We start from the raw sequence: 16,906 nt of genomic DNA, 5'->3' as shown, positions 1-16,906 counted from the left end.
TTACAATACCGTCGGTTTTGAGAGGATCCCGGTCCTTTGCTAATTTTGAAAACGATTTTGAAGCTGTGTTTTTTAAGAATTTTGGCAATTATGTCCATACCAATCTGTTGCTGCTGTCATGTAATCCGAAACGTCGGAAAAGAGTACGAACGACACACAAACAACAACTCATTGTGCGGGTGATAGATGGTAAATAGATGTAAAATTTTCGCGACGTTATGCACAAACATTATTTTGATTCCAGCGGAGTTTTTCGTACAAAAAATGTGTAGATGCAATGGCGTCGGAAAAGTGATGAAACAGTGTAGCCAATCTATCAGTGTTACCAGGCGTGGCAACTTTGTAACGCAAAATTAGCCAGTACTTACGTGCATCTGACCTTCTGACCAAAATGTAATCAAGATAAATTATCGGTTCCACCAATTACATATTTAGGAAATTTTTATCAGAAACTTTGAAAATGAGTATTTTTATCTTACATTTATTCACTTAATGTTTTAACTGCGTGATTTCGTATATTTTGATTTTTAATAGTGTGAAAAAAGCTAAAAGTGTTGCTTTGTGTTATTTTTTTTATCCAACATAAATCTTTTATTGTATTCCAGGTTGAATTGCGTGACTTTTGATGAACGAACTTGTCAGAAAAATGTATGTTATTAAAACTAGTCTAATTAACCTATTTTTAATAAAGGTTTGGGGTTAGAGAGATTATTTTTTTAAAGATTGAATAAACTAGTTGAATTTTGGCCTATATAATTCATTATCATCATTCCCTTTCCGTACCTAATATTGGAAAAGGCACTGCATTGGTACACTAATCGCAGCGTATCTTGATATTTGTTTGTTGCATTAAAGTAAAATGATGAGTCTTACGCTTCAGGTACCATTCCAGGGACTTTCAAATATTCTGGTGTGAAAACACCCTTTTAAGTGTATATTTTGTATCAACTATGTTGGCCCGAAACCCGAGACCTCTCGCATAGTATGTAAACCCGCTGACCATTACATCACGGGGCCGAAGATGAACCTATGAAATAACTTAGAAATATTTATATCACTACAGAGATGGGTAGAATTTTTGTTTCAAGATTATGGATATTCGAGCGTTTACAGGGCTTATGACCTGTCATAGGATGGGTTCAAGTGGCCACTTTTATGTAGAATTCTACAACATTCCCCATTCCGCTTATTAGCGAATATCCATATCGGTGACATTTTTGGTTTTTGTATATATGTCATGAAACAAGGAAAGCTTTCGCTAGCGCGTTTGGAGCGCCATCTATAAACGCTCGAATATCCATAATCTTGAAACAAAAATTCTACCCATCTCTGTAGTGATATAAATAATAATATACCTACTCCCCCTTGGGATAAAACCCAGAATTGTGTGTGTATAAATATGTAAATATATATAACCATACCAAAAATAATATTGTGTAAAATAACTTAGTATATTTTTATTGCAAGAAACATTTACATCAATCCTTTGATATTTAATTAGATTTAGATCTTTTATTAAACTTTACATTAATTTATTAAAATAAAAGTTTTTTTTCTCTTTAAACAAAGATAAAAGATATATATATATAAAAAAATATTCGTCTGTATCTTGGCGGATGAAAAATATAGTTATGTGTGTGAAATATAACCAGAATCCTGGGCAGTTGTTTTTCACTCGTCGGCGGCTCTCAGGTAAATTTTTTTTTAAATACATCATGTGAATAAGAGTCCGCCTCGTAGTGTAGTGGTTGACGTGATTTTCTACCATGCTTCAGATCCCAGATTTGATTCCTGGAAATGTCCATATGACGTATTAATTAAAAAGTTAGTTTTACACTGCAATATTTCAGGTTTTTGGATTGGTACCAAAAGCGTTATGCTTATCACCTTACCTAGATGTAATAGATGATCAATATAAGCTGCATTTTAGTGTAAAAATGCATGGTTTATTCACCGATAGGTGCGGACAGGGGTATATATGATGAAAATGAACATATTTTGATAAAAAAAAAATTCTTTAACAACTAGTTTATCAGGATTGAGTGAGTTTCTAAAAAATATATCTCAATTATCATTTTATTTATGTTTTTATATATATATATATTTTTCTATTGATTTCAATGATACTCTTATTTTGTTTTTTTTAATACTACTATACTTAACTATTATTTTGTTGATTTTAATGATACCATAATTTTGTATATTTGATTGTGTGTGATTCTTAATTTGTATAATTTATATTTTAAAAATTATTTCTGACTATATTTTTTCATTGTATTCTTTGGAATTTTATTATTTATTACTTTTACCTTGTTTTCTAGATTGTTATTCTATTTCATCACATGTCATTATAATTTAATCTAATTAATTTTACTTTGTATTTTTATTGTTATTTACTGTGGCTTGACGCGGGCACAGCCTTAAGAGCCTTAATAAGTTAAATAATATTTAAACTAGTGTAATTTTGAAAGAATAAATAAATAAATAAATTGTACCGTATCTAAGGGCAGCATAGCATCAGCTATAAATGTAATCATATGTATGATATTTAAAGAATCATTTCTTTAGTCACATTGAAATACTTATCAATAAAATACCAGTTTTTTTAGTCAATTGAATGCAAATAGAATTTTCGCCAATCAAAAGTGGAATAGACATTTTTCAATTTCGTGTATTTGCATATTTGCTTATGACCCGTTACTTTGTGTTGGCAAAGTTATCTCCTGTGAGACAACAATATGTATGTACCTAAACAATGCAATAACATCCAACTTCAAACAAACCCACTAACAATCAGAATAAATTTACCATACAATATGTTCAATGCTACAACCGCTACATATCCCTTTAGATGTTCTCGGCTTTGCTATAGTGCAATCGGAACTGTATGACAAGTAACACTTTGTTATTTCTGCTTTTCTACTCTAATTTACTCCACATCCAGTATGTCTGATTTATTTAGAATTTATGAATAAAAGGGTTTTTTTTTTAATTAGGGAAAACATCTTTGAGAAGGGAATATGAAAGTCTAGGCATTTACAGGGCTTATGAACTGTTATTGGCTGGTTTAAGTTGCCACTTTACACACTGTGTAACATTCACCATTCTGCCCATGTTTGCATAAATTGCATCTATTTTAAACTACATTTTATTAAAATGAATCTTATTTAAATTCTAATAAACTGCTTTAATAGTTTATAATGAAAACTAAATTTTAGTCTATATACAATTTTTAGTTTTTCTTTTGTGACTATTGGTGTTCACATATAATTGGTGAAAGATGTTAAGTGTTATTATTTTTTAACTTATAAATTGTATTTATATTGTGACATCTTTTACTGTTTCATCATCATCATCATCATCAGCCGTCTCTTGTCCAATGTTGAACATAGGCCTCACCCTTAAGTCTCCATATTTCCCTATCCTGAGCCAACCGCATCCAACCACTTCCTGCAACTCGTCTTATGTCATCAGACCACCTTGTCTGAGGCCTGCCGACACTTCTTCTACCCGTTCTGGGTCGCCATTCCAGGACTTTTTTGGTCCATCTAGAGTCTGTGATTTTGGCTATATGACCAGCCCAGCTCCACGTTTTTATATTTCAAATTAGAAAAAAGAATTTAACAAATGAATTCTAATACTGGTAGAATTCGTGCAAAAATGGACCTTAAAAATACGTGTCACTATTATGGACAGTAATAGAGCATGTATTGATTAGAAGAATAATGGTTTAGATCGGCAAAGACTTGCTATGTACCGTAGCAAAAAACGTGTTTATTGAATTTACTTCATTTTATACCTCAAAAATCTTTTGCATTCAATTTTCAAAGGTACGATAGCGAGCTTAAACCATCAAATCATAGAGGAATGCAGCGTATGGCAATACAATACATTTTTATACAGTTCGTATTATATAACTTTATATCAGTTATAACCTAGTGTCAGTGTAAAATTTCAGTAAAACATATAAAACAAGTACTATTATAAGTATTTCACGTAAATTGAACACATGAAAATCATGAACTCGTAGAATGACAAAACGTGATTGCCCATTTCAAACCATAGCAAAAATCCAAACAGTATGATAAAATAACATAGGCAAGATTACATTTATTGTATTATATATATTTTTTTTACTATGTACTTTTATTAAACGTCAGATAAACGCAAAAACCGGTACATCATGAGGCCGACTAATCTCTACTCATTTTTTTTTGCAGGATTTTACCTTAGGGTAGCTGCATATTAAATAATATTAATAAATAAAATAATGTTACTGTTCCGTGTGGATTTAGAAGATACCTATAAAATAGGCCATTCCCTATTGGATATCACTCGGCTGGTTTGTTTATTTGGAAATTGAACAAAAAGAACATTAAATTTTGTAGCAAAGACAAACAAGGCTATTAAAATAATTGTATATAATATATTCATAAAAACGAAAGACATATAAGACTACGAGCTAAACCATGCTAATCCATCTTCATTCCATACTTTTTTTTGATGAAGAGATCTATGAAAAGCCGGAAAATCTATCCCAAGGAATATTAAATTGTGTGTCGAATTGACTAATCTACACATTCTGGACATAAGGGGTATATAAATAAATGTTGCTCTTTGGATATTTGATAAATCGCAAATTTTAACTTCTGGTGATACAGTTAAGAAAATAAAAAAAATATTTCTGCTAAGATGGAACATTACAACAACTTAACGAAAATGCAAACAAAGTCCATCTCCGTTCTACGTGTCTCCAACGAAGACAGATTGGGAGATTTCTATATTTCAAAATAAAAAAACTTCCCGAAATTTTTGCTATCCATGTAACCTTTTCTAAAAAAAAGGTGTTGGAAAAACTCGATATGATCAATATGAGTCCTATAGAATGGAGACCAAATTAGAGAAGCATATTCGAACTAGTGAGCCGTAAAGAGTTTTGACGGCATTAATATTTTTGAAGTTCATTGTCGTTCTATTAAAAAACAAAGACATTAAAGAGATTTTTTTACAATCATATAAAAATATGAAAAAAATATAATCATATTCAATATTTTCGTTTATAAAAAAAAGTTGATGAAGATTCTCAGATTGACCTAAATATAAAGACAAAACAACTTTTTTCATAAGCCGTTACTGCTTTAACATCCCAAATAAATTGCGCACTCAATATTTTTGACAGTTTCACTAAAATCTTGACGAAACAGTAATGTGGAACAAGTTAAAATAAGCCGTTTATTATTTAAAACATTTGCGTTTGTATAATGTTGTAATTTATAACTCTAGGCGATGGTAGAACGATCTAGATTTCTAAGATATCTAGTCTAACTTGTATCAAACAAACAACTTTATTAATAACGCCCATTTGCCGCGAGCCTTGAAATAAAGTCAAAGCATAAAAAGCAAATGGATACTTCGCGTTCATTTATTTCTGAAATATTCTGAAGAGCGTAAAAATGATAAACTGTATCGCAAACACAATTAATTTTGGGTAAAGGTTATGAGAAAAGGAATAAATTTTCTGGTTACCGTGTCTTAAGTACGCTTTATTCCTTTGCGGATTCTACTAATGCAGGCCTGGGTAAACTTTTTGAATAAAAGGCCGTATTAGAAAATGAAATTAAATGGCTTGTCGCAAGTTAAATACTATTTATAGTTAAACATTATTTCATTATCACTCCCTTTCTGCACCTAATGGCGCATAGAGTACTGCATTGGCGCATCTAATCGCAACGTATATAATTTATTTTTGTTACAAAGAGGTAAGGTCTTACGCTTCAGGTGTCAGTCCAGGGGCTATGAAATAGTATGTTGTGAAAACACATCTTTCTAAATATATATTCCATGTCAACCATATTGGAAATCGAACCTAAGACCTATTTCATTTACTGTCAAAAAAGATATGATATAAATATGATATAAAAAATAATTGATTTTCTAATAACGAACAATTCAATAAGGAAAATAGAACTGGTTCAAATCTTTGAACATTTTTTATTATTTCAAGTGACTATTTTGTAGTTAGTGGGATGCATTAGATTGTTTATTATTTATATTCCCAGCGAAAGCACAAAATATCTAACGCTAACACTCACATTTCAAATATCACTATGGTGTATCTTTTAACTAAGTCTCTATTTCTCTTCTTTCTGTGACCGCTCACTATTTAAGATCAATTTTTGTAAATGGATAAAATCTACAATCATAAATGATGTTTTTTATAATAAAATAGATAAATCAACTTTGTTTTTAACCACTAATTTTTATTTTTAACTAAATAGTTGCGTAAACCTTGACAAAGAAGCTTGTTTACTTTGAAACCGGTCGGTGAATAATAAAAATTAGTGGTTAAAAGCAAAGTTGTTTTATTTATTTTATTATAATTAACAACCACAAAGTTAGTGCTTCAAATATAAACTTTATATTAGATGTTGTTTATGTTTAAAAGGCGGGAAATTTTTTTATTAAAGTAACATTTTATTATAAAAATGTGAATCGGGCCACGTGCAGCTCGCGGGCCGCAATTTGCTCAGACCCGTACTAATGCATTTACTACACGGTAGACAAAACCGCTATTTATCTTTTGTCAACGCCCCCGCAAATTGCGTCAAAATGTTTCAACGCCTTTTCCGAGTTTTGGGGCTAGATGTTCGAATTCATACGATACAACGGATAAGTTTAGTGCTACGGGAAATTGAATACAAAAATGTTTTGTAAAGCGTGGTAAAAATTAGAAAATTTATTTATACGACGAAGATTCTTAAAAATGTATTAAATTTAAAAAAAAACAAAAACGGACTACTTTGAACGACGTTACTGAGTTTTCCAAATCAACCAATTAAAAAAAAATGATTAAGTTAGATTTCACATATCACATATCCAACAAAATAGAGGAATAACTCAAAAAATCTGATTTTTAGTTAACCACACAAAAAAAACATTTTTATAAATTAATAAGCTAGAAAATTGACGAAATTCGGGTTTGCGATTTTTCCGCTTGATGGCTTTATGAAACATTTACACTAATTGGAATGTCTCCGTTTAAAATAGTGTCATATTTTAACTTTTTCCCTTACGACAATAGAGGTTTTCTTTGAAAAGTATTTGGACCAAATCCATATCTACTTACCTGTCCTTCGCAATTCCTAACGCACTCCATGTAACAATAATACTACGTGTGAGTGCCGGTAACAACATTGAAAATCAGTACTATTCTAACATCAAACAAGTGAAGTGCTCGACTAATCTATCATCAAGCGAGCTCTGTCTGCGTTCTTTTAGACCGCCAGCTCCATACAAGCTGTGCTAGTGTTTCATGACTGCCAGCTTCACCAGCTAGGTTCCAACAATCATCACGTGCCATCATCAGCAGTTTAGTGGAGTTGCGCAACCTTCCTTCCACAACAATACAGTCCACTTACTAAATTTTCCTCCTCCTAGGACGAAGTATTCTTCGCATCTCGTCCACTCCTCAATAAAAATGGTTGTTTTGTTTTTTAAGACAAATCTAAACGTATATGACACATCAAAATTGCTTTAAATGGTGAATAGAATAATACTTCGTTTTCGACAACGTGTTAATTTAGTTTTGGTCTCTCCTAGAAATTCTGCATTTTTGAGTTATTTTTCTATTTTATCGGACGTGTAATATTACGTACCTTTAATCCGTGGTTCGGCAATATTAGTCACTGGACCATAACCTGGTTCTAACAACTCTGATTTAATAAATATGTTTATTTTGTGTGGTTTTGGTGGCATTATTTTGAGTCACATATTTTTCTTTATCACAATTAGATTACTCTAAACAATAAAAAATCATGTATCAGGCCCGAAGGGGTAATATTTCCAGGTACCTGTGATTTTAATTGACCCAGGCCCAAAGGACCAAACAACTGAGATCCGCAGGGCCCATGGTTCAAAACCTGGACGTCCGATTACATGAGGACAACTTTTCTGGCATGTAACAGTCGGCGTTGGCCAATTGTTGCCTGATAGTTACTTAACTGTACTTTGATTAAAAAGCCTGTATAGCTTCAAAACCGGTCGGTTCATAAATAAAGATTTTGTGGTTAAAAAACGGTTTTTATTTTTTAGATTAATATTCACAGATATTTTCATTTGGTTTGGTTGTTATTTTTATAAGGCGTAAAGGATATAATTGTTGCAGGATATGAGTTTGAGAATCCGACCCAAACTTTTCTTCTAGAAAGGTGTTTGAATACAAACTCACATATTTAACAGAATTTAAATTCACTCTCTTTACATAAACTAAGTGAGCTAATGTTGTCTGGTTGTTTGATATTTAGTGGTTTCCTCGAGGTAAAATTCATAATTTTCTTCCAAGATTCTGTACTAAATGTTTTATCCGTCATAAGATTGGTCTCGTTTAATATCGTGCAGAGACTTACATATAAAAAGTAATCGTTGATAATAAACCTGGTATAATAACGCTTTTAAAACAACGTATTAGTGAAACTTACGAGCCTCGGTAAATTTTTTACTGGCACATTTTGCTTGAGGTACTTTTGCCATTTCTTATTGGTTATTCACAAATAAAGTTATTTTAATTATTTCCTAGATTCCCTGTATTTTTCTCAAGATAACCGCTGTTATATTGCCATATAAAAACTATTAATTCAAAATAGTATCATATCATGTATTTTTTTTTAGCAATCGAACCTAATTGCCTTACCGTGGTAGACAATAACTTATGGCGTTGTTGCCTAGTATGTAGGTAAAATAATTCAGTCAAATGAATCTCACCCGTATTAATAATGGTTTCAGGTCTTCAATCAACAATATATTTAGTATGTCTATTATTTGTAGGCATGGACTAGATTAAACCTCCCTGGGAGGTAATAAGTTGAAAATATTACAACTGAGATTTTGAATATTTAAAAAAAAAAGCTATGCATTTATAGGGTTCATGACTTGACCTTTGAAATTCTTCTTTTATTTAGTATACTCTTACCCATTTCTTATTTTTCGAAACGGATTTTTCTTTAATAGTTGTGTATATATGTTTAGTTTTTTGATTTAAACAATTTTTTTCAATGACTGATATATTTTTTTTAAATTTATTTTGTTCATTAACGCCCAAAGGGCATTTACAAAATAAAAATAAAATATATCCTAACATACTAAAGAATAAACACAGAATTTACTGAAAAAATGTGTGAAAATAGTTAGAAAGGATATAATAAAAAGTTTTGCAAAGTAAAAAAAAAACAATAATAACAAAGGTATGCAAGAGAAAACAGTTAGCATATAAACAAAAAATGCAATGATATAAGCATATGAAATAAATTCTGTAAAGCAAACAAAGTAAATAAAGTGTAACGGTAATTCCTTGTACAATGACATAATTCTTTAAAAATTTTAGAGTTTTTTTAAAAAAAAACTTTTTTTTGCAAATTGTGTTCTAAGTAAATATTTTTTTATTAATTTTGCAACAAAAATGCACTTAGTTAAAAATAATTGTTTTCTTGCCCTTAAAATTCATGCAGATACATATACAGTAAATCCCAATCATACACACAATAAACCATGTAGAATTCAGAACGAATTACACTGTAGCTGCCAGCACCAATTCCATGCAACTGGCGATACCGGGTACAATATTGCACAAAACATGTCGTACACAGATGCAATAAGACGATGATAGCTTATGCTCCATATAGTTAATATGTGTTTACCCAAGCTCCATTTGGTTCTGCATTACTGTGTTAACATTTGAACGAAATGCAGCACGGGTGCTTTGAATTGCATTCATTTTTACGGTTGATTGAAAAATATTATGTACTGCAGCACTCCAAACATTAATTTAATTGGAAAGTTAACGGAGTTATCTTTAATTTCCTACAAAGTAAAACGTAATTTTCAATATTTCGACATCTCTTACGTATAATTTTGTAACTCACAACACGCGATTTTACAGGAGGATTCAAAAATATTTTTGTCCATAATAAATCTAAATATTGACCGATTTTTTAAAAAGTGCGTATTTGCTTTTATATATTTTTTGTATAATTTTACAAAAAACATGAAAGGTTTCGCAGTTTTTGTAAAAATGTACATACGATGTTATAATTTGGAAAATAGTTAACGTAAAATATTGTTTAAATGACAAACGACATTAGACTTCGTAAAAGACCTAAAGTAAATCAGGAATCACATATTACAACAGAGATAAAGAACATTTTAAAGAAAGCAATATAGATGTCTAGGCATTTACAGGGCTTATGACCTGTCATTAGCTTGTTAGAGTGTCCACTTTACACACTGTGTAACATTTACCATTCTGCCCATATTGGAACATCTATATAACTTCAATTATTTCATCTGTTGATGTTTGTGAAGTTAAAGAGCTGAAACCTTTATTTATCCGAGTGAGATTCATCTAATTTAATTATTTAACCTACATACTAGGCAACGCCTGAAAAATTTTTTTTTTCAATTTCTATACTTTTTCATGGACCATGATGAATCGGGATTCATTTAAAAAATATATTGGATGTGTAACATACGATAATTATTTGATACTCACAAACGATGAATAAAATCGTAAAAAACATTAACTATAACATACGTTTTTATTCTGTACATGATATCAAATATAAAATAATATTAGTAATAAAGTCAAAAAAAAGTAATATCATTAACTGGATTTTTGTATCAAACATTTTTCTGTCTGTTAAACAAACAGTTTTTATATTTGAAACTCATATGAAGCTGTAAATATCCCGATCCTTCATTCTTCCTAATTGTGTCTATATTCATCGTAAGAACTACCGTCCTGAAGGTAAACAAGGCATTGTTTCAAATTTTATGCCGATAAGTCTTTATCATATATCTGCATCTACATAACTTCTAACAAAGTGCAATTAGTGTTCGATAAAGAGCTTAAAACATACATCGTATCACCATCTTCACTGAAATCTGATAATCGTTAAAAATGACAATCGCTACTCTCTATACCTACTCGAACAGTCGTCAATCATGTGTATCCATCCTCATGGTCATCGGGTCATCCAGGTAAGACTACTAGTTTGGGTCCCTAAATTAACTTATAAGTAAGAAAGAAAATCCAAACCCATCCCTATATCTTCACAGTACCTCAATGTCATCAACCAACTCAGCGTGACGAGTATAGCTCCTTAATCCCAGTGTGTTGCGTGGACTCTTAACGGTAAGAACTCCGTCAAGATATTCTTTGCGGAATTGATCCGGTAGCTTCATCAGTCGAAAATATGAAAGGTGTGCAAAGTTAGTACAGACTCTCTCGCGCAGGCCTTTCGCCACTTGAATTAGCACGAGTTCCTAGATGAGTAACGAAATAACGTGAAACTATCGACGCGTTCGGAGTATATAAAAATAAAAGCACTTTTCACAGATATTTCGGAATAGGACCTGTACGTAAGTCCAATTTTAGGGGAAACACAACGGGGTTGATACACGGGCTTGCTGCTTACAGAATCAAAGAGAATTTTCCTGGCGCGTTTTTACAATGTTTTATCCAATGATCGGGCCTTAAATTCCAGTAGAGCAATAACGGTTTACTTCTCACTTCATAGTTACTTAATTGCGTACGGTCTCCGGTAACATGGCCGTTAGGATAACGTCATGATGAAACGGTAATGTCTAAATACGAACACGTAAAGTAGCGTGACAGACATAATCAAAAGAAACTTAAGGTAACTTATACCCTATCGGCATTAAGTAAAGGAAAAGGACACAGCTAGATCCTAATGATCCACTTTGCAGATAACGCGCAATTAGTTTTTGAACCATAATATATATAAGAATAACTGTCGTTTACAAGAACTGCGCAGTTGGGTTTCGACACCGGTCGTACAAATAAACTCGGTATTTTGGCACTAAAACTCGGATTTACTTATAAGTTTTTCTAAATACACGTATAAACGACGTGACAACTGAATAATAGACAGTAAAATTAAAATCGCTTCGTGGTGTTAGTCGGCCTCGTGGTGTAATGGTCGGAAAAATGGGGTATTGTTAGTATAATACAAAAATACAACAAACCTGTTTACCTACGTAACAATATTTTTTTAACTAGTATTTATTTTATTAATATTAAAAGCACTAAATAAATTTCTGGTCAAACATTTCAAAAAGTGTAATTTTACTCAATATTTGAACCTATATACTCGTAACTACTTACCGACTTTTCTGTTTACCGGTTTTGACACATACCTGTGTCTTCGTCGGGACACTGATTACACGAAACATGAGATCCCGGCAATCGATTCTACACGACTTAAAGTAAAATTATATTAAATGCACGTTGTTGTTTCTTTTTCTAGTAGCATGCTTCGGGCTATGTATAGCGTGTGAGCTCGCCAATATATGACAGTAAAAATTTTATTGTCTTTGAATTTCCTAGAGTTTTAACTATCGAAAAAAAAGAAGATTGCAAATAAAATCAACAGACAATGGAAATTTGATAGGTATTATTTTAATAGATTGTTTATAACAGAAAAATACATAGAGAAATATGCATTTTTATTTTTTGTAATAAAAACAGTCTAGTAAATTCGAATAAATAAAAATACGCTTTATATTAACAATATTAATTAAAATGCAAAAATAACATTGAATATTTGAAAAATAAATATTACAAACATAATTTAAAAAACGGATAGCGATTAAAAGTAAAAACTATCTTTAGTTTAATTCTTATAGCGATAAATACATAAACATTATAAAACAGGAGTTATACAAATACAAAAATAATATTGTAACTAGGCGGCTACCTACACGGTTAAATTTCGAAACACCACTCAATTTCTTATCTCGGCTACGCTATGTAAAATGAAAAAAAATATTTAAATTAATAATTTCATCACGTCATGAAGTCGCCCCTGGGTAGCGCCTGCTAACGTCAATCAACAAAAACATCCTCGTTTTAATTACAATATTTCGGCTACGCCATGAATCTCTTTTTTTAAATAATTTCTCACGTCACAAAGTCGCCCCTGGGTAGCGCCTGCTAACGTCAATCAACAAAAACATCCTCGTTTTAATTACAATATTTCGGCTACGCCATAAATCTCTTTTTTCAAATAATTTCTCACGTCACAAAGTCGCCCCTGGGTAGCGCCTGCTAACGTCAATCAACAAAAACATCCTCGTTTTAATTACAATATTTCGGCTACGCCATGAATCTCTTTTTTTAAATAGTTTCTCACGTCACAAAGTCGCCCCTGGGTAGCGCCTGCTAACGTCAATCAACAAAAACATCCTCGTTTTTATAACAATATTTCGGCTACGCCATGAATTTCTTATAAAAAATGTCAAAACGTCACAAAGCCACTCTCTGAGTGTCGCTACTGACATCATTTACAAAAACATAATTATTTGTGCTTTTTTCAGGTACGCAACATTTTTTTTAAATACACCTACCTAACCGATAACATACTATTAGTAATTAAACCAAGGTGTGCTTTAAAGTTCCGTATGGCCAAATAATATTATTTATTATTAGAATATTATTGACATGTAGTTCAAGCATTGCTGCATTCACGTTGCTTTACTTTTGAGAGCTCAACTGCTATGTTTTTCTATGGTTATGTTAATGTCATCTGTCATGTATTGGCGAGCTCACAGGCTATACTTACGCCCATGCTTCCTATCAGCGCGTTGTTTATATATATTTGTTACTACAACGGTGAACGTGTATAGTAGAATTTGCATGTTAGTTTGATTAGCGCCTGACGAAAAGGTAAGTACGTATCGAAACCATTAGACAAATAATCATTTTATTACATTTTCTATGAAACATAACTCTTTTATAAACAATTGTATTTTGATTTCACCTTATAAGAGACAAAATTTTTATTTCTTATGTCTAGTGGCTTAAAACATTGTTAAATTTTATTTAAATTAGTTGTATATCCATTCAAATGTTCTCTTTGTTTTGTAGTTGGACAAAAATACTTATCTATTTTCCTAATTTGTTTCAGATGATGGCTTAACAAGAAAGGTCCACAACAAATCCAAATAAAATCGAACTGGTTTGCCAATTACTAGCAAAAAAGTAAGTTTAATTTAAAAACAAATAACGAATTGATTTTATTTTAATAAAGGTTTATATATCTACTTTGAAAAAGAGTCAAAAAATATTGTATTTTTGGTTTTAAAAAAGTCTGCAAATGAACTTTTTTTCTGCAGTAGAGATTGTCATCAACTATTTAATTTTAAAGTGTATAATTGTTTACGGAAATGGCTTTTTGAGTAAAGCAAAACTCAACTATTGTTGGCGAAAAAAACAACTTACGGCGGTAACTTGGCAATTGAAAGATTAAAAAAAACGTTTCGCTTTAATCGCATAGTAGTCTTTCATTTACCGATTGTTTTCTAACTTACTATGTGCTCCTTTATCGAGGTATAATAAACAAATGAATATAATCCTTTTTTACTCGTGTATACGATTTAAATAAAACGAGAAAATGAAACAACTCAGAAATCTTTAAAGTCAATAAAAACCATAAACTATAAGTAAAAAACGATCTCACAAACAATATTACCCATATTCCGCATTTTTATAGTTTTCTAAAAAAAGTGCTAATTTTTTAACTGAAACCCCCCTTACCCTTCATTTCCCCAAACACAAGATAACACTTATTTGTATTCTTAATCTTAGTGGTGGGGGTCAGTGCTATAAAAGCTCCTGACGTAACTGCGACCTGTAAAAATCTATTGTGACTAGTTTTCGCCATCCAAGCCCAGGTCTTTAAAGAGTCTGGCTACATTGTGGAAAGCGAGAGAGAACATTTTGCTTAATCTCCCCCTCCTAGCTCAGATTTAATTTTTGATTTATTTATTAACGGACCTAGTTCATTAAAAAAATGGCAAACACAAATCAAGTAAAGTAAAGTGTCGGGCTATTTGGCAGGGGGCGAGCTCTTTAACATCCTCAGATTTAACCAGTGATCTCCGAGGATAAGGCATGTAATGTGTACAGGTGTTTTTTCATCTTCACTGCTGAACCTACACCTAGAAGTTTTGGAAAAGTTCGTTCTAGCAAGTTGTTTGTTCAATCTGCAGTGCTCTGTTATAACCCTCACTTGATTTCGGCTGAGCTTTATTAGGTCAAAAGCAAATTTTTGCGGCTACCCTTTTATCAGTTCTTTGCATGGTACTGACCAAGTACTCTTTCCCAGAGCATTACACTCTGCTTCTTGGTCCATGACCTAAACTCATTACGAAGAACACATTTAGGCAACCTACAGTAGGGTTCAGTACCTATTGGGGCTGTCTCAGCTCCCAGCCTTGCCAATTCATCAGCTGCCTCGTAACTGTCGATGTTTGAGTGTCCAGATATCCGAATTAATGTTACACTCACAGACAAAATAAAGCCTTTGTTGGCACTCCAAGGTCAATTAAAAATTAATTTTGGAGTGCCTACAAACAATTTTAGTGCTTTTAGCCAGACTGTCTAGAGAATATAAATCTTTTTTTTTTGTACTGTCTGCGCATATTTTATCGATAGTAAAGAGTAATGTTTAGAAGACAACGAAATAGAGTCTTAAGCTGATAGACCTTTTTGCGGGTCTAACTCTGTATATCCTAACACCTGCTTGTCCGTCTTTCTTGGAACCATCGGTTTACCACACAATGTCTCCTTCCCTGTATAGTAGAGAATTATCGGCAGCCATTGTTCCCTATCAGGTATAAGCACCATAAAATGCTTTCTAAAGTTTAATTCCATGGTTATTGCATCCAATGGCATATCTTACATCGGATTTTCGATAAGATATTGCTGCAAATTCCTCATAGTTCTAGATTTATAGTTATCGTTGCCCGTCTCCATCTGTACATGAATGTGTAGAGGATTAAGGCATAAAATCGTTTCCATTGCTGTAGTTGGAGCAGCGCAAATTGATCCAGTTGCAATTCTACAGGCCATCATTTGTAGGTTGCACTACTGCATACCTTTTGTTGGGATTTTGTGACAACCAATACGTGTATAGGTGACCACAGGTCTTACCATGACTGTATATATCCAAAGTACAGCTTTTGGTATTAGGCCCCATTTTTTACCCACCATGCGGCAGGCAGTGCCCAGTATAATTATGGCCTTTCTGATCGCATGTTGTTTGTGTAAATTCCAAGTTAGTCTTTGATCCAATATTATTTCCAGATATTTGACATCCTTGGAAAAGTTAATAGTCTTATCAAAGAGAGTTAGCGGTTTAAGAGCAGCTTATTTCCTTCTCTTGGTGAAAGGCATTATAATTGTTTTACTGGCATTGACAGAAATGTTGACTTTTTACACCAGCTCTCATTTTTTTTCGGGACAATTTGCATGAGACTCGATACGGTACTCGAGCATTAACCAACAATTGAGATGAATATATATATTCATATTAATTTTTATGTAGAAATCATAATTAACTAAAAATATACATTATACTATGAAGAGGGGGGATGGAAAAGAGGAGAATGGAAAAACTCAAGTATTCAGATAGTGAAAATTTCAATCTTGATAATGTGAATAAAAAAGGTTCGTCTCTGACATCAGTGGGTAAAGATTATTCAACATTTTTTTCCCAGTTTTGTGGCGTTGCGCTGGAAGCTCGCCATTCCCTCTCTCCCATTGTTATGTCATGGAGTCACTTCTATAGAGTAGTACTTGTTAGAAGTTTTTCTGGTATTGTATGCAACATGGCGTTTCGTAGCATTTTTTTAGCATACTCCGTTGGCCAGCAATGTTTGTCGGGAATGTATCACTACGACCCTACTAACCATTTGAACATTTAGATTTATGTTTGTACTAAAAATATCACCCCACCTTTATGCGATTTATTTCTGATAAAACTTAAATTATAATAACGTTTCACAAGAATCAGGCATATTATATCGTGTAATTAAACGTTGTAAATGTTTA

This window comes from Micrasema longulum, unplaced genomic scaffold, assembly GCF_059751315.1.
Source record: "Micrasema longulum isolate JH-2025_06_02 unplaced genomic scaffold, ASM5975131v1 h1tg000684l, whole genome shotgun sequence".
Taxonomy (NCBI): Eukaryota; Metazoa; Arthropoda; class Insecta; order Trichoptera; family Brachycentridae; genus Micrasema; species Micrasema longulum.
This window is presented reverse-complemented; position numbering follows the sequence as displayed.